Here is a 22643-nt window from a genome sequence, read left to right on the forward strand (position 1 = left end):
AAAATAAAAGTAAATAGCAACAAAACATTAGAAATCAAGCATTTAATTGTTTGTAACATAAAACAATATGGAAATTTTAAAATGTTGAGTAATAATTTATATATATTTTTTTTTATACCCAACTTGCTTGCTCGTAGTTCACTTGACTATGGACGGTGATGTGGGCTGATTGGTCCTCATTGCATCAAAAATTAATAAATTGGAGACTCACATTTAGTTTACAGTAATACTTCACCATTAAATATGTCACTATGGTCATTTTACCTTTTTTATATAATGCGGTATAAACTTTGCTTTTCACAAATAAGATGTAGCTATAACTTTCCATTACAAAGCATATTCAATAGTGCTGCAAAGTTCTTTTTATTTAAGATGACAAAAATGTCATTTTTATCGTTTCATATTTCACATCAGCCACTAATGCTTATATCGTCTCTCATTATCTATTAGCACCTCCATTACCTGGATAAGTCCTGCTTTTCGCAAACGCCACTCCTAAAGTACTTTGCTTTTGCTTCAGCGGCGTGGTCTTATCTTTTCTCGCGTCTTCCTCGGTTTGAGTGGCAAGTTTTCGTCGTGTGCTTTGTGATGCACCTTTCTTAAGTGTTTCGTGAGGTTTGTGGTATTGGGCACAAACTGTGAACTTAGCCTCGTTGCTATTTATCAAAATGAAATATGTCCAAACCAGACTTCTTTTACGATCCGTCGTCGATGCCGCAGCCATGCGACCAGGCTGGTAGTACCAGCTTCCAAATGTTTGTTTGTCGTGACTGTGTTCGTGCCTCGTGAGAGGGGCGGAGGAAAAGCATGCTGATCGACACAGGATAGGGACGTAAATGGGGGCTGGAGCAGACGCCGGTGCACTGTTTATGTGCATGTAGAACGTGAAAGGGAAAAGTAGTACAAAAAGTTTGCACAAAAATATACCCAAAAAATAGACAAAGAAAATATAATATATTAATTCCAAATATCGATACTTTTGCTTGGGTGATCAATAACTAAAACTTAACGCACTGGATCGAAATATCGATATTTTGGTATCGATCCGCCATCCATAATAAACGTTCGGTGACGGCTCTCCAGATTATATTTGGTGAGTGGTCAAGCTTTATATTATCACATAGCCTTACCTTCTGAATTAAGTGTGTGTAACGGGCATAAATTACGTGACGTAATTTGTAACAGTTGAAATCTGTAATCGTTAAATAAACTGTCAAACGATTCCATGGAATTGAAACGCACGGAGCTGGTTCTCGATTCAAATACCTAGTTATGGGGGGGACAGAAAAAAGAGAATAGGAGTGAAAGCCAGATCAGCCCATCCCTCCTCCCGCAGCGCCAGCAAGGGGGCCGCTGTCATCCCCTTGGGATCCAGGGTGATCCCTTGGACCATCCGCACCCGTATCAACCGGCCTTCAGGGATGGGATGAGGGGACGCGCCAAATGGGAATAAATGAAATAAGAGACCCTGGTTTAGGGCAGCGGTAATGCTGCATGGAAGTTCCCAGCCGCATGTCCCACCTCTCCCACCGTATGTGGTGTGTTAAAAGAGGTGCTGGAATGGCACGGCCTGCTGTGAGGAGACAACCGGTAATATTATTTTGAAGTAATGCTATTCTGACTAAAGTAACCTTTTTGGCAACTACCGACTTCTGACCACTAACTTGGAAAGGACTTTATGGTCAAGTGAGATATCCAGTTGTAATGTTTGTTTTTTGTCCAAATGCTGCATGAGATATTGTATTACGTTTGGTTTCAAATATGTAAAAGAGATGCACAATGTTTGAAAGCAAATGTTGGTCTCAGAACAATAAAGGCAATGCAAATTTAATATAGGTAAGAGGGCCAAGTGAGTGGAGTCGGAGGATGACTTATTCATGGGGCCTATTTGACCCAAGACCAAGTGCGAGGGACACGTGCTCAACAGCTTGCCACACTGAGGCATGCGAATGTCACCATGCTCAACTGCTGATCTACTCCTTGGAGAATTACAGGTGATGTACTTATGCCAAAAGTAATTGTGAAGAAACACAATCTACAGCGAATGTAGGTACAGTACATGTCAATAAGTAAGAGACCACTTTAATGTATATTCAAACTTCAAGGGTATAAGCAGGTTCATTTATGAAAATGGATTTAAATCATTAATAAATACAGAATAAGACCACTTAGCTTCAGCAGTGATCTCATTTTAATGTCACTCTCTGTTGACATTAAATATATTTATTTATTTGATAGGGACAGTGCACATTAATGAACATCTATCTAGACACATCTAAAGGAAATGAATATGTCGGATTATAGCAAAAATGCGAATTTACATCTGCAGTCCCTTGGCAGGCAACAGAACTGAAAAACACAACAAGACATACAGAAGAAAAAGAGACAATGGCAATAAAATCCAGTGCAGCACAGTAAATGACTAAGAAGTTAAAAGTTAGTTGTTGCAGGAATGGTTTACTTTTAACCACTGCTTGAGGTGAGTTTTGAAGGTTTGTAATGAAGGACACACCCTGATTTTGAGTGGTAGACTGTTTCAGATCTGACTGGCCTTTACAGAGATAGTTTTGACCAAAGGCTATTTTTCTGAGTGGGACATAACCGTCCCCTTTAGAGCAGGCCCTGGTCCTGAGACCGCTGTGAGCCCTTTTTTCTTAACAGGTTTGACATTGTAATGCAGTGATATTCTTTTATACCTGGAGTATCCAACTCCGGTCCTTGAGAGCCCCTATACAGCTTGTTTTCCATGTCTCCCTCCTTTCAAACATCTGAATCAAATGATCAGCTCATCAGCAAGCTCTGCAGGAGCCTGATGACGATCCTGATTATTTGAGTCAGATGTGCTGGAGGAGGGAGACATGGAAAACAAGCTGGATAGGGGCTCTTGAGGACCGGAGATGGATACCCCTGTTTTATACATTACCATGAGCGGGTTCACTTTTTTGAAGCACTTTCACTTTGACCTTCAAGTTCAATGAAATTTTCACTTTTTCACACAGTACTTTTACCAGTGAGCGTTGGTAGTTCAGTGGTAGAATTCTTGCTTGCCAAGCGGGAGGCCTGGTTCCGATTCCCAGCCAATGCAGTACCTTTTCGACACTATAATGTAGTGTAATCCTGTTATACAGTACTATGATCAGGTTCTATTTTTTTAAGCGGTTAGGGTTAGGGTCATATCGTGCTCTGTGCTGTGAGTATTGGTGCTTCAGTAGTAGAATTCTCGCTTGCCATACGAGAGGCCTGGGCCTGATTCGCAGCCAATGCAGTATTTGTTTAAGTAGTTTGTTGTTCTAATACAGCGATATTCTTTTATACAGTGCTATGATCAGGTTCTTTTTGAAGCACTTTGACCTTCACTTTTCATGAAATTTTCACTTTTTAATATAGGTCTCTGTCCTGTGAGCATTTGTGGTTCATTGGTAGAATTCTCACTTGCCATGCGACAGGCCTGGGTCTGATTCCCAGCCAATCCAGTATCTATTTATGATCAGGTTTTCTTTTTTTGAAGCACTTTGACCTTCTTTTTTAATGAAATTTTCAGTTTTTCATATGGCGCTTTATCCTGTGAGCATTGGTGGTTCAATGGTAGAATTTTCGCTTCCCATGCGAGAGGCCTCGGTCCGATTCCCAGCCGATGCACTACCTGCTTAAGAAGTTTGTTGTTCTAATACAGTTATCCTCTGATATACAATGCTATAATCAGGTTCTTTTTTTTAAGCACTTTGACCTTCATTTTTAAAGAAATGTTCACTTTTTCATATAGTTCTCTGTCCTGTGAGCATTGGTGGTTCAGTGGTAGAATTCTCACTTGCAATGAGAGAGGCCTGGGTCTGATTCCCATCCAATGCGGTACCTGTTTAAGAAGTTTGTTGTTCTAATACAGAGATCTTATGTTATACAGCGCTATGAACAGGTTTTCTTTTTTTTGAAGCACTTTGACCTTCATTTTTAATGAAATTTTCACTTTTTCATATACTTCTTTCTCTCGTGAGCATTGTTGGTTCAGTGGTAGAATTCTCGCTTGCCATGCGAGAGACCAGGGGCCGATTCCCAGCTGATGCAGTACCTGTTTAAGAAGTTTGTTGTTCTAATACAGCGATCTTCTGTTATACAGCGCTATGATCAGGTTTTCTTTTTTTGAAGCACTTTGCCCTTCATTTTCAATAAAATTTTCACTTTTTCTTATGGTGCTCTATGGGGTGAGCATTGGTGGTTCAATGGTAGAATTCTCGCTTGCCATGTGAGAGTTCTGGGTCCGATTCCCAGCCAATGCAGCACCTGTTTAAGAAGTACGTTGTTCTAATACAGTGCTATGATCAGGTTTTCTTTTTTGAAGCACTTTGACCTTCATTTTTAATGAAATTTTCACTTTTTCATATGGTGCTCTATGGGGTGAGCATTGGTGGTTCAATGGTAGAATTCTCGCTTGCCATGTGAGAGGTCTGGGTCCGATTCCCAGCCAATGCAGTACCTGTTTAAGAAGTATGTTGTTCTAATACAGCGCTATGATCAGGTTTTCTTTTTTGAAGCACTTTGACCTTCATTTTTAATGAGGTTTTCACTTTTTCATATGGCCTTCTACCCTGTGAGCATTAGTGGTTCAGTGGTAGAATTCTCGCTTCCCATGCAAGAGGCCTCGGTCCGATTCCCAGCCAAACCAGTATCTATTTATGATGAGGTTTTCTTTTTTTGAAGCACTTTGACCTTCTTTTTTAATGAAATTTTCAGTTTTTCATATGGAGATCTATGCTGTGAGCATTTGTGGTTCATTGGTAGAATTCTCGCTTCCTATGCAAGAGGGCTGGGTTCGATTCCCAGCCAAACCAGTATCTATTTATGATCAGGTTTTCTTTTTTTGAAGCACTTTGACCTTCTTTTTTAATGAAATTTTCAGTTTTTCATATGGAAATCTGTACTGTGAGCATTGGTGGTTCAGTGGTAGTATTCTTGCTTCCCATGTGAGAGGCCTGGGTCTGATTCCCAGCCAATGCAATACCTGTTTAAGAAGTTTGTTGTTCTAATACAGCAATCTTATGTTATACAGCGCTATGATCAGGTTTTCTTTTTTAAGCACTTTGACCTTCATTTTTAATGAAATTTTCACCTTTTCATATAGGTCTCTGTCCTGTGAGCATTGGTGGTTCAGTGGTAGAATTCTCACTTGCCATGCGACAGGCCTGGGTCTGATTCCCAGCCAATCCAGTATCTATTTATAATCAGGTTTTCTTTTTTTGAAACACTTTGACCTTTTTTTTTTAATGAAATTTTCACTTTTTCATATGGCGCTTTATCCTGTGAGCATTGGTGGTTCAGTGGTAGAATTCTCGCTTCCCATGCGAGAGGCCTCGGTCCAATTCCCAGCCAATGCAGTACCTGCTTAAGTAGTTTGTTGTTCTAATACAGTTATCTTCTGATATACAATGCTATAATCAGGTTCTTTTTTTAAGCACTTTGACCTTCATTTTTAAAGAAATGTACACTTTTTCATATAGTTCTCTGTCCTGTGAGCATTGGTGGTTCAGTGGTAGAATTCTTGCTTGCCATAAGAGAGGCCTGGGTCTGATTCCCAGCCAATGCAGTACCTGTTTCAGAAGTTTGTTGTTCTAATACAGCAATCTTCTGCAGTAAAATTCTATAACCAGGTTCTTTTTTGAGCACAATGCTATAATCAGGTTCTTTTTTTAAGCACTTTGACCTTTATTTTCATGAAATTTTCACTTTTTCATATCATTCTCTGTCCTGTGAGCATTGGTGGTTGATTGGTACAATTCTCACTTGCCATGCGCGAGACCTGGGTCTGATTCCCAGCAAATGCAGTATATGTTTAAGAAGTTTGTTGTTCTAATACAGCGATCTACTGTTATACAGCGCTATGATCAGGTTTTCTTTTTTTGAAGCACTTTGACCTTCATTTTCAATAAAATTTTCACTTTTTCTTATAGTTCTCTGTCCTGTGAGCATTGGTGGTTCAATGGTAGAATTCTCGCGTGCCATGCAAAATGTCTGGGTCCGGGTCCGATTCCCAGCCAATGCAGTATATGTTTAAGAGGTTTGTTGTTCTAATACAGCGATCTTTTGTTATACAGCGCTATGATCAGGTTTTCTTTTTTGAAGCACTTTGACCTTCATTTTTAATGAAGTTTCCACCTTTTCATATGGCACTCTATCCTGTGAGCATTGGTGGTTCAGTGGTAGACTTCTTGCTTGCCATGGGAGAGGCCTGGGTCCGATTCCCAGCCAATGCAGTACCTGTTTATGATCAGGTTTTCTTTTTTTTGAAGCACTTTGACCTTCTTTTTTAATTAAATTTTCAGTTTTTCATATGGAGAGCTATGCTGTGAGCATTGGTGGTTCAGTGGTAGAATTCTCGCTTCCCATGTGAGAGGCCTGGATCCGATTCCCAGCCAATGCAGTACCTGTTTAAGAAGTTTGTTGTTCTAATACAGCGATCTTGTGTTATATAGCGCTATGATCAGGTTTTCTTTTTTGAAGCACTTTGACCTGAATTTTTAATGAAGTTTTCACTTTTTCATATGGCCTTCTACACTGTGCGCATTGGTGGTTTATTGGTAGAATTCTCGCTTCCCATGTGAGAGGCCTGGGTCTGATTCCCAGCCAATCCAGTATCTATTTATGATCAGGTTTTCTTTTTTTGAAGCACTTTGACCTTCTTTTTTAATGAAATTTTCAGTTTTTCATATGGAGATCTGTACTGTGAGCATTGGTGGTTCAGTGGTAGTATTCTTGCTTCCCATGTGAGAGGCCTGGGACCGATTCCCAGCCAATGCAGTACCTGTTTAAGAAGTATGTTGTTCTAATACAGCGATCTTCTGTTATACAGCGCTATGATCATGTTTTCTTTTTTGAAGCACTTTGACCTTCATTTTTAATGAGGTTTTCACTTTTTCATATGGCCTTTTACATTGTGAGCATTGGTGGTTCAGTGGTAGAATTCTCGCTTTCCATGTGAGAGGCCTGGGTCTGATTCCCAGCCAATGCAGTACCTGTATAAGAGGTTTGTTATTCTAATACAGCTATTCTCTGTTATACAGCGCTATGTTCAGGTTTTCTTTTTTTGAAGCACTTTGACCTTCATTTTTAATGAAATTTTCACTTTTTCATATAGTTGCCTGTCCTGTGAGCATTGATGGTTCAGTGGTACAATTCTCGCTTGCTATGCAAGAGGCCTGGGTCCGATTCCCAGCCAATGCAGTACCTGTTTATGATCAGGTTTTCTCTTTTTGAAGCACTTTGACCTTCTTTTTTAATGAAATTTTCAGTTCTTCATATGGAGAGCTATGCTGTGAGCATTGGTGGTTCAGTGGTAGAATTCTCGCTTGCCATGCGAGAGGCCTGGGTCAGTTTCCCAGCCAATGCAGTACCTGTTTAAGTAGTTTGTTGTTCTAATACAGCGATCTTCTGTTATATAGCGCTATGATTAGGTTTTCTTTCTTTAGTTGTCTGTCCTGTGAGCATTGATGGTTCAGTGGTACAATTCTCGCTTGCTATGCAAGAGGCCTGGGTCTGATTCCCAGCCAATGCAGTACCTGTTTATGATCAGGTTTTCTTTTTTTGAAGCACTTTGACCTTCATTTTTAATGAAGTTTTCACTTTTTCATATGGCTTTCTACACTGTGCGCATTGGTGGTTCAGTGGTAGAATTCTCGCTTCCCATGCGAGAGGCCTGGGTCTGATTCCCAGCCAATGCAGTACCTGTTTAAGAAGTTTGTTGTTCTAATACAGCCATCTTCTGTTATACAGCGCTATGATCAGGTTTTCTTTTTTGAAGCACTTTGACCTTCATTTTTAATTAGGTTTTCACTTTTTCATATGGCATTCTACACTGTGAGCATTGGTGGTTCAGTGGTAGAATTCTCGCTTGCCATGCGAGAGGCCTGGGTTCGATTCCCAGCCAATGCAGTATCTATTTATGATCAGGTTTTCTTTTTTTGAAGCACTTTGACCTTCTTTTTTAATGAAATTTTCAGTTTTTCATATGGAGATCTGTACTGTGAGCATTGGTGGTTCAGTGGTAGTATTCTTGCTTCCCATGTGAGAGGCCTGGGTCTGATTCCCAGCAAATGCAGTACCTGTTTAAGAAGTTTGTTGTTCTAATACAGCAATCTTCTGTTATACAGCGCTATGATCAGGTTTTCTTTTTTAAGCACTTTGACCTTCCTTTTTAATGAAATTTTCACTTTTTCATATAGGTCTCTGTCCTGTGAGCATCAGTGGTTCAGTGGTAGAATTCTCACTTGCCATGCGACAGGCCTGGGTCTGATTTCCAGCCAATCCAGTATCTATTTATGATCAGGTTTTCTCTTTTTGAAGCACTTTGACCTTCTTTTTTAATGAAATTTTCAGTTCTTCATATGGAGAGCTATGCTGTGAGCATCGGTGGTTCAGTGGTAGAATTCTCGCTTGCCATGCGAGAGGCCGGGGTCAGTTTCCCAGCCAATGCAGTACCTGTTTAAGTAGTTTGTTGTTCTAATACAGCGATCTTCTGTTATATAGCGCTATGATTAGGTTTTCTTTCTTTAGTTGTCTCTCCTGTGAGCATTGATGGTTCAGTGGTACAATTCTCGCTTGCTTTGCAAGAGGCCTGGGTCCGATTCCCAGCCAATGCAGTACCTGTTTATGATCAGGTTTTCTTTTTTTGAAGCACTTTGACCTTCATTTTTAATGAAGTTTTCACTTTTTCATATGGCTTTCTACACTGTGCGCATTGGTGGTTCAGTGGTAGAATTCTCGCTTCCCATGCGAGAGGCCTGGGTCTGATTCCCAGCCAATGCAGTACCTGTTTAAGAAGTTTGTTGTTCTAATACAGCCATCTTCTGTTATACAGCGCTATGATCAGGTTTTCTTTTTTGAAGCACTTTGACCTTCATTTTTAATTAGGTTTTCACTTTTTCATATGGCGTTCTACACTGTGAGCATTGGTGGTTCAGTGGTAGAATTCTCGCTTGCCATGCGAGAGGCCTGGGTCCGATTCCCAGCCAATGCAGTATCTATTTATGATCAGGTTTTCTTTTTTTGAAGCACTTTGACCTTCTTTTTTAATGAAATTTTCAGTTTTTCATATGGAGATCTGTACTGTGAGCATTGGTGGTTCAGTGGTAGTATTCTTGCTTCCCATGTGAGAGGCCTGGGTCTGATTCCCAGCAAATGCAGTACCTGTTTAAGAAGTTTGTTGTTCTAATACAGCAATCTTCTGTTATACAGCGCTATGATCAGGTTTTCTTTTTTAAGCACTTTGACCTTCCTTTTTAATGAAATTTTCACTTTTTCATATCGGTCTCTGTCCTGTGAGCATCAGTGGTTCAGTGGTAGAATTCTCACTTGCCATGCGACAGGCCTGGGTCTGATTTCCAGCCAATCCAGTATCTATTTATGATCAGGTTTTCTTTTTTTGAAGCACTTTGACCTTTTTTAATGAAATTTTCACTTTTTCATATGGTGCTCTATGCTGCAAGCATTGGTGGTTCAGTGGTAGAATTCTCACTTCCCATGCGAGAGGCCTGGGTCCGATTCCCAGCCAATGCAGTATATGTTTAAGAGGGTTGTTATTCTAATACAACGATCTTCTGTTATACAGCGCTATGATCAGGTTTTCTTTTTTGAAGCACTTTGACCTTCATTTTTAATGAAGTTTTCACTTTTTCATATGGCGCTCTATGCTGTGAGCATTGGTGGTTCAGTGTTAGAATTCTCCCTTCACATGTGAGAGGCCTGGGTCCGATTCCGCAGCCAATGCAGTACCTGCTTAAGAAGTTTGTTGTTCTAATACAGTGATCTTCTGATATACAATTCCATAATCATGTTCTTTTTTAAAGCACTTTGACCTTCATTTTTAAAGAAATTTTCACTTTTTCATATAGTTCTCTGTCCTGTGAGCATTGGTGGTTCAGTGGTAGAATTCTTGCTTGCCATAAGAGAGGCCTGGGTCTGATTCCCAGCCAATCCAGTATCTATTTATGATCAGGTTTTCTTTTTTTGAAGCACTTTGACCTTTTTTAATGAAATTTTCACTTTTTCATATGGTGCTCTATGCTGTGAGCATTGGTGTTTTAGTGGTAGAATTGCAATGCAGTATTTGTTTAAGAAGTTTGTTGTTCTAATACAGCAATCATCTGTTATACAGTACTATGATCAGGTTCTTCTTTTGTAGCACGTTGACCATCATTTGTATTGAAATTTTCACTTTTTCATATGGTACTCTGTAGGCCTGTCGCGATAACAAATTTTGGTGGGCGATAAATTCTCTCATAAATTATTGCGATATGCAATATTATTGCGCCCCCCCCCCCAATTTTTTTTTAACCAATTTACAATAACACAGTAAGAATACAGTATATTTTAATAATACTAAGTAATATTAAGTACATCCATTTAAACGCAATAAACGTTTAATCTTAAATTCCAAAATACTTTTTAAGAAATCACAACTAAAAACAATAGACCATGCCTCTTTTAAGTATAAGACAACAATACCAATACCACACAGGAACACAGAATAAAAAATGTCTTTTTCAAGAAAAAATAAAATTGCACTTCAATAACTTAAGCATTTAGGCACAGCCCGTTCAAGTATCATGCATGAGCACTAATTCGCAGTCCGAGATGCTCTCAGCAAAGTGACCCGCATGCCCAGAAGCATCAAAACAAATTACACATGCTAGCTGTATGTCATTCCAGGGTGATCATATTTTGATTTCCAAAAAGATGACACAAATAACAGACATTAATAATCCCCGTTTAGTCTTTTATTCAAAGTTTATATGGACTGATAGCCAGCCAAATTCTGAAAAAATGTGGCCCAGATCGGATTTAGACCACATACGAAAGTGACCCACTTGAGTCGGAAAAACACGAAAAAATCGGATTCGTGCATTAAGACCTGCAGTATGAACGTAGGCTATGTGTCATACAACATTAAACAGAGGTAAAACGGTCTCATTTCTTCAGCAATGTACGCTGACAGTGCACTCGGCCCCGCCTCCCCCTATTGAATGATGGTCACGCAAACTTAAGTGTATAAAACGCACATACCCAGAAGTTAATAAAACACAGGGAATCCTCGTAAAAGCATATTGCGCTGTTGGTAACAAGCAAGCCAAACTTTTAACAGCACGTCCCCCGCACATCTGTCGCACGCGCACGCACGCACGTACACATGCACGTGAGGCGATAAATCGCAGCGGGAAAATTACCGCCTTCATTTTCATTTACCGTGTGATAAATGGAATTATTGCATATTGCGACAGGCTTAGTACTCTGTGCTGTGACCATTGGTAATTCAGTGGTAGAATTCTCGCTTGCCATGCGGGAGGCCTGGTCCGATTCCCAGCCAATGCAATGTCTGTTTAAGGGGTCTCTTTTTCTAATACAGTGATTTTCTCCTATACAGTACCATGATCAGGTTCATATTTTTGAAGCACTTTGACTTTGACCTTCATGTTAAATTAAATTTTCAGTCTTTTACATGGGATTTCCATTCTGTGAGCTTTGGTAGTTCAGTGGTAGAATTCTCACCTTCCATGTGGGAGGCCTGGGTCTGATTCCCAGCCAATTCAGTATCTTTTTAAGAGGTTTGTTGTTATAATCTAGTGATATTGTGTTAGACACTACCATGATCAGGTTCACTGTTCTGAAGCACTTTGATTTTGACCTTCGTGTTTTATGAAATTTTCATTTTTTCACATTTTTTCACAAAGGTGGTTCAGTGATAGAATTCTCGCTTGCCGTGTGAGAGGCCTGGGTTTGATTCCCAGCCAATTCAGTATCTGTTGAAGAGGTTTGTTGTTCTAATCAAAATATCTCAAATATCACGGTATTGCAATTGCAGCTCTAAAATGTGTTACTCTGAGTTTAAAAACAAAATCCATTGAATAGGATTTTATTTTTCAAAACATATTAGCAAATTGCAACATACGTAAAATGTTAAGTTGAAATAAATAAAAAAATATTCTTCACAAAATTAAAATAAATGAAGTCCTTTCGGTGAGCCTAAACTCAGAACTACAGCTCAACATTATTACCATCAGAAAAAAAATAATTGAATTATTTCTCATAAAAGGCATGTGTGTATGACTCATATTATATTTACATTATACACACACACACACACACACACACACACGCTTTCTCAACACAGACAGTTGCCAGAGAGTAAAAAACACGTTTTACCACCGCCAGACACACTAAACAAGCTGGAGTTCACTTTCGTAACTGGTGGGAAACGCTCATGACAGTGTTTAATAACCTTTAATTTTGTATAAATGCAAAATCATATTGGAGGTATTGCCTCCTCTGCAGCCACCCTCCGCATACATGTTTTACATGTCGGTTGGCTCTCCTCTTCTAAGCTGCGGCCGTCTGTAACTTTTCTATGCCGAAATATTCTCATACGAGCGATTTCGTTTTCTTCGATGGGGGATAAAGCCGCTGAGCATTCCAAGAGCTAAAAGAACCGGAAGTTCCCGGCCTGAATTTTAAACAATGGTGAAGTAACATGCAGTTTACGTGTACTTATCTTTATCAATGTCCACCATTCAGTTTGCAGTAATTGATGTTTCTATCATGTAATCAATATATTTTGTTGGAAAACAATTTTTTTCTCTCAATTTCAAAACATATTTAGGATCATGTTATGTGTTGACAAAAATTAACTGACAATGCCCCAAAAATGTTATCGCTTTTGTCATTTTTTATTTATTTTTTTATTTTAAATCAATTTAGCACAAAATCCTGACACGAGTGAGATCAACGGATGCCATTTTGTGATTCAGCAGTGACAAAATACCCTAAATCAGTTCTAGAAATTCAGACAACATTCAAAAAATAAAAAATTGTTTCCCAGTGTTGTCATCACAAAGTTGGCGTTGTCCTTGTAGATGCTACAATATGTGCTCATCTGTCTATGTTAATTTGAAATTGTTAGAAACCTTTATTTATTTTTGAACTAAAACTTTTGAATTTTACGGACGAAAACATTTTGAGTAACTGCCCACTAAAACTACTTCGTCAACTAAAACTAGACGAAGACAATAACATTTTGAAATGACTAAAATATGACTCAGACTAATAAGTATTTTTGTCCAAAAGACTAAGACTACACAAAAATTAAAACAGCTGCAAAAAAAAAAAAACACTGCTGAATTCTAAATAGGATTTTTTCCATTGAATTGCATCCAAGGAAAAAATAAAATGAGTTAATTCAGACAGAAAAAATTCATGATTTACGGTGTCAAAGATATATTCTGGTTCAGACCAAAGGAGGGGAATGGTTTGTTTATCTTGTGTGTGTTCATTCCATTTCCCAGTCAAGAGGAATCGGAGGTATAGCATCGTCAACGGCTGCCAGTGAGCTAACATTAACACTATTCTAGTGGAAGGTATTGTTAGCAACCTGTCATTTCCTTTATTTTAAACAGTGACATCTTATTAAAATGATATATCGATTCTTGGCAGGATCAAACTGATAAACTTTTGGGATATAAAGTATCGTAATACATCATTATTTTAATATATAGTCACACCCCTAATGAGTAATCTCGAAATTAATGTCCGTTATATGTGACCTAGGAAGAAAAGGGTCTTGATATATAACAAAATACTTCTGAAACATTAATACAAGGTATAGAATGTCACATTACATTTACATAAGTGACTAAATATCTTGCTCAAGCACCATGCATTTAGGTGTGCTACAATACATTCAGTAACTCACTTCTAAAAGCAGATGTGAACCGCTTCAGTCATGCGCCACTCAGAATAAAACATTAAGAAGAGCAGGAATTTTACCTTTTAGAGAAAAGACCGCAAAATCAGGGAAAGAATAGAACTGCTGGCCCCAAACTGCCAACATGTCTAACCACAAAAAAATACCTGCAAATGAAAAAGCTGCATGTTAGACAAGCAGCTCCTCTTTTCCACTAACTTCTCTTTAGTGAGTTCCTTTTTCACCTCCTTTGTCGCTCTTTGTTTTCTCACAGTGTGTCACAAAATGAGGCTGCCATGACAGTTTCAGAACTCCTGCAACTGTTAACTGATGGAAGTGCTGATTCTGCACTCCTTCACCACAAACACTTATTCATGTTCTTTGTCTCTGTTTATTTCTCCATTTCCCATCATGTTTTGTGTATTAAACAGGATAAATGAGGACATGTTCTCATGAGCCGCATGCTGTCAATGTACCCCAGTTTAAGTGGAAAAGAAATGAGGTTCGTGGGTGAATGTTTGTCGCTACGTTTTAACAATTGTCACACACCATATTTGAAACTAGATATTTATTTGTCTCTTTAATTGTGTAAAACGTTTTGGATTTAGATTACTTGTATTGAAAAGAAATTGGAGAGACCCACTGAATGAATTTGTGTATTGAAATTGGTGTCATCTGCTTTTTTGTGTGCCCTCAGATGAATTAGAGTGCATCTGGATAATATTCACAGTGCTTTTTGCATTTTGCTGTTAAAGCCTTATTCCAAAATTAAATAAATTTCAAATCTCTACACACCACGTTCCATAGTAGTTGGTTTTTTTTTGTGCTCATTTATAGTAAACAAAACACTAATAGATAACACATTGAAAAGTAGGCCAACTCGTCGCTTTTGCTACGAAGCTCACAGTTGAGCTACGCTGCATGATATTTCCACTGATCATAATCGGTGGGTAGAGTGACCAAAATTTTACTTGAGTAGCATTATTTTAAATAATATCACTTAAGTAAAAGTAGTCATCCAAAAAATTGACTCGACTACAAGTCAAAAAGTATTCGGTGAAAAAAATAATCAAGCAATAAGTAACTGCTTACAATGTCTGAGGTTTTATTTATTTTTTTTTTAACAATAGTATATATTTTTGCACAGCACATCATCTTTATAAGCATTTATTGTTATGCTGTGCTATAACCAGTGTTGCTAATCGTATTTTTAAAAAGTAATTAGTTAGTAACAAATTACTTCTTCCAAAAAAGTAATTGAGGTGGTAACTCAGGTACCTTTTGTAAAAAAATATTAGTTACTCAGAAGAGTAACTCATGCTGCTTTTCATGTTAGAGTCGAATCGAATCGAATCGAATAGCCCTTTATTGACATTATACAGTTGTACAATGAAATTGTGGAGCATCTCCATTTACAGTGCAGGACAGGTAAAAATCTCAAAACTGACTTGCAAGTATAAAAGTATAAAATCTAAATAAATAAAAAATGTGTATGAGGTAGTCCTATGTTCAGGCAGTGCAAATAATTGAAGTGAAGTAGCAGAAATTGACAGTGAGGTAGGTAGGTAGGTAGGTAGGTAGGTAGGTAGGTAGGTAGGTAGGTAGGTAGGTAGGTAGGTAGGTAGGTAGGTAGGTAGGTAGGTAGGTAGGTAGGTAGGTAGGTAGGTAGGTAGGTAGGTAGGTAGGTAGGTAGGTATAGATAAATATGTTTATATTATATTGTAGCGTCTACATCAGGGATCTCCAACCCATTCCACAAAGGCCGGCTGTGGGTGCAGGGTTTTATTCCAACCAAACAAGATGATAACACCTTTTCACTAATCTGGTGTTGTACCAGTGCAATTACTTAATTGCAGTCAGGTCTGGCTTGTTTTAGCAGAAGCCTCATGGGTTAAACTGTCCGTGCTGTATCGGCTGGAACAAGAACCAGGACTCACAGCGGGCCTTGAGGACTGGGTTGGAAACCACTGGTCTACAAGGACAATGCCGACTTGGTGATGATAATGCATATTTAGCCGGAAAACAGTACATTATTTTCAATTAATTGTACCCATTTGGTTGCCACGAACTGTATGTAAAAAAAAGTTGCTCGAGAGTTTAAGATGATGCTTGCCACGCTAGATGCTAATGCAAACAAAAAATGTGAATGCTATGCTAACGCTCCAAGCCAAAGATCATTACGTTTGTAATGGCGTCACAACCACGTTCCCTCCACCCTCCCGCTCTGCACTCTCCAGGGCAGGCAGCCAGATGTGACAAAATCAGACAACTTGTGCTTCATTCAACCAAATTGTAGTAACGCGCCCCTTCACATCCTCAGAAACGGTAATAGCATTGCAAAGAAGGGAAAAGTAATTAATTAGATTACTCTCCACTGAAAAAAAAATAACGCCATTAGAAACTCTGTTATACTCTAACGCCGTCATTAACAACACTGACTGGCATTACATGACCATATTAGGCTAAATAATTACACAAAAATCAATGAATTCCAACTGGAAAAATCTACTTGAGTTAAACATATCCCGTCTAAAGAACATGAGTACTCTCTAGGGGAGAAAACATTTCTTACCATGAAATTAAAACAATGATACAGTATCTCTGATGGTCAGTGGTCAAATTAATACCAAGAGAGAGGTTGAAATCAGCTCTTTCGATTAATGTTGATGGCAGCAAAATTGTTTATTTTTACGGCATTTAAAGATGCCACAGGATCATAGGACTTCCAGCTTCAAGCTTGTGTGTGTGGTCACTTGACTGTGTTGTTACGTCTGAATAGTATAATGGAGTCATGTGAATATTGTTGCGATGTCTCATGGGTGAAAATGACAGAGCCACTGTGGGCATTTCTGGCAAAATAAAGTAAATGTAGAATAAAGAAGAAAATGTAACAACTCTAGTGTAGGCCAAAATACAGTACATTTCTTCTTTTGAAATCTAAAAATACAAAGTATCGCGTGATAAAACTACTTTTAGAAATACATTTTCCTCAAAATGTTACTCCAGTAAATTTCACGGAGCAACACATTACTACCTACATCTGCTCTTTGCCATGAATTTCACATGTCATGTATGGTAAAAACTTGAGCTGTCCCGACTAGTCGACGTGGTCAATTTCATTGATGCGTTGACGAGCACAACATCCTGTCTATGGTTAACGAAGGGTTAAGAAAATATATGCGTGGAAAGTTGAGAATGGCGGACGCTCGGTATCCAAGCGGGGAAAGCGGCACAAAGCTAAAAAAAAAACACACCAGAGTGGCCAAAACATTGACTTATTTCAATGGAACAAAGGAGGGTACACTGTTGTGTCCTGTCTCTTCAATGCCAAGCTTCACTGCTTGACTGAATGAGCACCTAAAGTGTCGTCACCCAGTTGTAGTCTTGAAAGATGACAGGAGACAACAAGCTGGCAGATCGTAAGTCCAGCTAACTAACTAACAACATGTTTTATTGAAGTTGCCTGTCGCGATATGCAATGAGTCCATTTATTGCACGGTAAATAAAAATGAGGGCGGTAATTTTCGCACCTGCGTAGATACATTTGTGCGTGCGTGTACATGTGTGTGTTGATGGCATATGAGACTTCCTATCACAGATGTTTATTGGTCAACAGTACGCCGTAGAATTCAAGTTCAGACATACAAAATAAGGAAACATATCTATATTAAACACTGTAAACGTTAGCATTATTAAATTGAGGCTAATGGGGAAAAAAGACAATCTACTTTAGCCTGCTTTAAAACATTGGCAGTCTTCTCCAAAATGCAAACTTGCGGTTAAAAGGTGACACTTCAAATATGAAAAATCGTTGGTTAACAGCATTTGCAAATGAAAAAATGAAGAAGAAAAATCTATTACTGACACCACATGCAATGACGAAAAGTGTTTTTTGTGCAGTGTAAAGCTTAGTTAGCTGTTTAGAGAGCATACTTCCTGTGAACGTTTCAAAATTAAAGCACGTCATGTTCGTCATATAAATAACGATTTCTTGAGTTGATCCCACATACTTCAGAATTCAGATTCTACACTAAAAATAGTTTTAAAATGACACCCGTTATGAAAAAACTGATTGGCAATTAATAATTATTATAATACTATTATATATAGTAGTATGCTATAATATTAATGCTGGATGTTTTTTTAAGAATTGTTTTGAATCATGTTGGAAAGGCGAAGTCAGTGTTCTATATGTTAACATTCCATTCTTTTACACTAGTTAATGCTATCAAAATTTGACCTCATTGTTTATTTGTGATTTATTATTGTTATTTGCGTGTTTATTTATACTTTATTAAAGAATTTACGTGTTTCCAAATGTTTTTGTGAATTAATAAACATCAACCAAAATTTCATGGCCAAATTAATTTATTTTTTTTTAACTCTCAAATGATTAAATTAATCAACTAATCGTAAAATTGGTCGGCTAACTAATCGGGGAAAATTAGTCGTTTGGGACAGCCCTAGTAAAAACCAGGCACTACTTATCACCCAACTAATACTTTGCCTACAGGGAAGCATGGTGGGGACAGCATCAGACTGTAGGCTAATTAAAGTTCTCAGAATTATAGTGTAACTAAAGCGAGTGGGCCCATGAGAAAACTCTCTGAAGATAAAAGTGTTTTTCTTGTGTTATATGCCAATTTTAATACTATGCCTCAGTGACTAGACAACAAGCATAATGGGGATTTCCCCGGTGGGCTGGTGGGCCGTTGTCGTGAGAAAAAGTCGTAATTCCTAAAATAAGTAGGGTTTTGGTGTCACTACACACGCAGACACACACATATTTTACACGTACACAGGAAAAAAAAGTATTAATTGGAAAAATAAGTAGGGGTTGGTGACTGCTGTCAAGCCAGTGGACATTCGTTTTCCCGTGATGAAATGATTGAACCCTAAAATTAGCAAACCCGCGTAATCCATGCATTACGGTAAATGCATTCCGAACGAGTGGCAAGGCAGTTAACTTCCGTGTACTCGCGTTGTTCCCAACTCTTAAAAATACTCAACACTAAAGTAAGTAAAGCCCATTCAACTTTGCCTCAACGTCTGATTCCTGTTTGGGGCTTCTGTTTTTCGCTATCTGGCAATTTGTGTACTCAAACACATTGAGGACAGAATACAGAGCAAAAATAATATTCCTATCTCTCAAAAAAATAATGTTCACAAAAAGAAAAGCACTTCTATCTGTATTAATGAGGTTCAGACTTTGGACAAAATATTCAAACATTTCGTTTGATTTTATGGGTTCAGCACCATGAGAATTGTGTAATTATTGACATCAACAATGGGGAGCTACTAGTTTATTTTTTGATTGAAAATTTTATAAATTTGATTAAAATGAAAACATTAAGAGGGTTTTTAATATAAAATTTCTATAACTCGTACCAACATTTATCTTTTAAGAACGGTAAGTCTTTCTGTCCATGGATCCTTTAAACAGAATGTTAATAATGTTAATGCCATCTTGTGGATTTATTGTTATAATAAACAAATACGGTACATATGCACAGTATGTTGAATATACAGTATATATCAGCCTTGTGTCTTATCTTTCCATTCCAACAATAATTTACAGAAAAATATGGCATATTTTATAGATTGTTTGAACTGTGATTAATTACGATTAATTAATTTTTAAACTGTGATTTACTCGATTAAAATTTTTAATCGTTTGACAGCCCTAATATATTTAGATATGTATTTAAAAAAAAGTTCCAAACTTCTTACAATACTTCCTTGTCCTCTTTTTCTGTGAGTGTTGCAGAGGATAAAATGTGTATATTTTTGCTTATTTTGGAAATGCCATTGTATTTCTGGATTATTTTGTTACTTTTTACCTCTTCAAAAATACAAAAATATATAAGTGTACTGACCAAAACAGTGCATTTTCTTGTGCACTGCCCAACAGCAGGAATTATTAATAAATTTCGTCCATATAGCTTTTCCTCTTCTACACACAGATAGATGTAAAATACTTACAGACATTACAAAGCATTCTGATAAATTCAAGTCAATTTTGTGGCACTTTAAAGACTCCACATATGTAGTATATGGACTACGTGTCCCATGATCTAACGTAGTACATCTAGGTTGCTGTTTTATGATATTGAGTGTGAAGTATAGGAGTGTTTTCGGCGCATTAAAATAGTTGACATACAAAGTTCCGTCTGCTCATTACTGCACAACACCAGCATATGACAACATAATTGATGATATTAATTCTAATATTCACTCACTGAACATGGCAATCCTACCTGCCTCCTTTGGCAAGGCAAGGCAAGGCAAGGCAAATTTATTTATATAGCACAATTCAACACAAGGCAATTCAAAGTGCTTTACATCACATGAAGATCATAAAAATCACATTTAAATCAATACAACGTAAAAACCACGACAAAGGATCGCATTTAATCACAAATAGAATAAAAATAAATAAATAAAAATAAAACAAAAATAAAACAAAAACTACTACTAATAATAATTGAAATCAGCAATGGAGATAAGCACAAGAGGAATAGAAAGCAAGTAGATTGAAATATATAGACAGTTATGGATATGCAGTGCCAAACAAAAGCGTTTTTAGCCCTGATTTAAAAGAGCTAACAGTTTGAGCATACTTCAAACATTCAGGTAACTTGTTCCAGAGGTGAGGAGCATAATAACTAAACGCTGCCTCACCCTGCTTGGTTCTTGTTCTTGGAACATGCAGAAGACCGGTTCCAGACGACCTTAGGGGTCTAGATGTCTCATAGGAATCTAACAAGTCAAGCATGTATTTTGGTCCAAGGCCATTAAGTGTTTTGTAGACGAGCAGTAGTATTTTATAGTCTATCCTTTGACTCACTGGAAGCTAGTGTAGTGATTTCAAAACCGGTGTAATGTGGTCCAGCTTCCTTGTATTTGTGAGGACTCTGGCTGCAGCATTCTGTACTAGCTGCAGCTTCCTGACTGATTTTTTATCAAGACCTGTGAATATACCGTTGCAATAGTCCAATCTGCTGAAAATGAATGCATTCATACGTTTTTCCATGTCTTGTTGAGTCAGAAGCCCCTTAATTCTGGTTATATTTTTTAGGTGGTAATAAGCGGATTTAGTGACAGACTTTAGATGGCTATCAAATTTTAGGTCTGAGTCAATAATTACGCCAAGGTTTCTGACTTCATTTGTAGCTGTAAGTGACATTGTGCTAAGATGCCTGCTTATCTTTGACCTTTCCTTTTTTGGCCCAAAAATGATCACCTCTGTCTTCTCCACATTTAACTGGAGAAAATTCTGGCAAATCCATTCATTGATTTGATGAATGCATTTACTCAGGGAGACTAAGGGACTATAATCATGTGGGGACACAGAAATGTACAGTTGTGTGTCATCTGCATAGGCGTGATTGGAGATGTCATACTGTTCCATTATCTGAGCTAACGGAAGCATATAGATGTTAAATAAGAGTGGTCCAAGAATTGACCCTTGAGGGACTCCACACGTGAATTTGGTTCATTCTGACTGATAGTTTCCGATTGACACAAAGAAATCCCTATCATGTAAATTGGATGTGAACCACTAAAGAATAGTGTCAGTAAGCCCTACCCACTGTTCCAATCTGATGAGTAGTATGTTGTGATCAACCGTGTCAAATGCGGCGCTGAGATCCAATAGTAACAGAACAGATGATTTGCCTGCATCGGTATTCCGACGAATATCATTTAGGACTTTGATAAGCACGGTCTCGGTGCTGTGTTGTGGCCGAAATCCAGAATGAAATGAGTCAAAAAGATTGTTTTGCATCATAAAAGTCTGGATCTGTTCGAAAACAACCCTTTCGATAATTTTCCCCAGGAATGTCAGATTTGATATTGGCCTGTAATTGCTAATGGTTGAGGCATCCAGATTAGGTTTTTTTAGGAGAGGTTTTATTACTGCAGTTTTTAAAGTCTGAGGAAACTCTCCTGTTTGGAGAGAAGTATTTATAATCTGAAGTATGTCTGGGGCTATGCAATGAAAAACAGTTTTGAAAAAGTTTGAAGGAAGGATGTCAAGGCAGCATGTTGTGGGCTTTAATTTTGACACAATTTCTGTTAAAGTGGCATAGTCCAAGAGGCTAAACTGTCTAAGATTGACGTGGGGGACATTTTGGGCATTTGGTGTAACAATTGTTAATCTGGAGTTGCACACAGTCTGTCTAATCTTTAGTACTTTGTGTGTAAAGAATGCTGCGAAATCATTACAGGACACCTCAGATGCCAATTCCTGAGGTATTGATGCTTGTGGGTTTGTCAGTTTGTCAACAACAGAAAATAGTGTGCGAGTATTGTTGGTGTTTCTACTAATGATCTCTGAAAAATATGACTGTCTAGCATTTTTCAGTTCCTGGTTGTATTTGCGAAGACTCTCTTTGTACATATCATAAAAAACTAGGAGTTTGTTTTTTCGCCATCTGCGTTCTGCTCGTCTACAATCTTGCTTTTGTTTTAAAGCTAGTCTGGCATTTTTTCAGGGTGACCTCTTCTTTCTTGACAAAGTTTTTGTCTTAATCGGGGCAATAGTGTCAATTACAGTCATCACACTGGAACTGAAACTATTTACAAGTTCTTCCACTGGAGCTGTTGTAGAGGTTAATGGTGAAGCATAGGCCTGTGTGAATAACGCACAAGTGTTATCACTTATGTAACGCTTCCTAATCACTTCTGTTTCCCTTTTCAGAGGATGGACAGGGGTGGTTATTTTAAACATAATGCAGTAGTGATCAGACAGAGCAACATCATTCACTGTGACCTCAGAGATGTTAAGACCTTTGGATATTATTAAGTCCAGTATGTGCCCTCTGTTATGTGTTGGAACTGTGACATGCTGAGATAAACCAAATGTATCCAAAATATTTAAAAGCTCTCTAGCACATCCTTCTTCAGGATTATCAACATGAAT

General features: G+C 38.0%; 13 non-coding genes across 13 annotated transcripts; all 13 read left to right on the forward strand.

Moving 5' to 3' along the window:
* Nucleotides 1–3014: 3014 nt before the first annotated feature.
* trnag-gcc (transfer RNA glycine (anticodon GCC)) lies at nt 3015–3085 on the forward strand. Its single transcript has one exon. It is a non-coding gene; the product is annotated as a tRNA-Gly (tRNA).
* Nucleotides 3086–3568: 483 nt separating this feature from the next.
* trnag-ccc (transfer RNA glycine (anticodon CCC)) lies at nt 3569–3639 on the forward strand. Its single transcript has one exon. It is a non-coding gene; the product is annotated as a tRNA-Gly (tRNA).
* Nucleotides 3640–4203: 564 nt separating this feature from the next.
* On the forward strand, nt 4204–4274 carry trnag-gcc (transfer RNA glycine (anticodon GCC)). The gene has a single exon. It is a non-coding gene; the product is annotated as a tRNA-Gly (tRNA).
* Nucleotides 4275–4396: 122 nt separating this feature from the next.
* Nucleotides 4397–4467, forward strand: trnag-gcc (transfer RNA glycine (anticodon GCC)). Its single transcript has one exon. It is a non-coding gene; the product is annotated as a tRNA-Gly (tRNA).
* An 831-nt stretch (nt 4468–5298) lies between these two features.
* Nucleotides 5299–5369, forward strand: trnag-ccc (transfer RNA glycine (anticodon CCC)). The gene has a single exon. It is a non-coding gene; the product is annotated as a tRNA-Gly (tRNA).
* Nucleotides 5370–6341: 972 nt separating this feature from the next.
* Nucleotides 6342–6412, forward strand: trnag-ccc (transfer RNA glycine (anticodon CCC)). The gene has a single exon. It is a non-coding gene; the product is annotated as a tRNA-Gly (tRNA).
* A 517-nt stretch (nt 6413–6929) lies between these two features.
* Nucleotides 6930–7000, forward strand: trnag-ucc (transfer RNA glycine (anticodon UCC)). The gene has a single exon. It is a non-coding gene; the product is annotated as a tRNA-Gly (tRNA).
* Nucleotides 7001–7307: 307 nt separating this feature from the next.
* On the forward strand, nt 7308–7378 carry trnag-gcc (transfer RNA glycine (anticodon GCC)). Its single transcript has one exon. It is a non-coding gene; the product is annotated as a tRNA-Gly (tRNA).
* A 260-nt stretch (nt 7379–7638) lies between these two features.
* trnag-ccc (transfer RNA glycine (anticodon CCC)) lies at nt 7639–7709 on the forward strand. Its single transcript has one exon. It is a non-coding gene; the product is annotated as a tRNA-Gly (tRNA).
* Nucleotides 7710–7849: 140 nt separating this feature from the next.
* On the forward strand, nt 7850–7920 carry trnag-gcc (transfer RNA glycine (anticodon GCC)). The gene has a single exon. It is a non-coding gene; the product is annotated as a tRNA-Gly (tRNA).
* Nucleotides 7921–8722: 802 nt separating this feature from the next.
* On the forward strand, nt 8723–8793 carry trnag-ccc (transfer RNA glycine (anticodon CCC)). The gene has a single exon. It is a non-coding gene; the product is annotated as a tRNA-Gly (tRNA).
* A 140-nt stretch (nt 8794–8933) lies between these two features.
* trnag-gcc (transfer RNA glycine (anticodon GCC)) lies at nt 8934–9004 on the forward strand. Its single transcript has one exon. It is a non-coding gene; the product is annotated as a tRNA-Gly (tRNA).
* A 468-nt stretch (nt 9005–9472) lies between these two features.
* Nucleotides 9473–9543, forward strand: trnag-ccc (transfer RNA glycine (anticodon CCC)). The gene has a single exon. It is a non-coding gene; the product is annotated as a tRNA-Gly (tRNA).
* The last annotated feature ends 13100 nt before the right edge of the window (nt 9544–22643 follow it).

This window comes from Corythoichthys intestinalis, chromosome 7 (genome assembly GCF_030265065.1).
Source record: "Corythoichthys intestinalis isolate RoL2023-P3 chromosome 7, ASM3026506v1, whole genome shotgun sequence".
NCBI lineage: Eukaryota > Metazoa > Chordata > Actinopteri > Syngnathiformes > Syngnathidae > Corythoichthys > Corythoichthys intestinalis.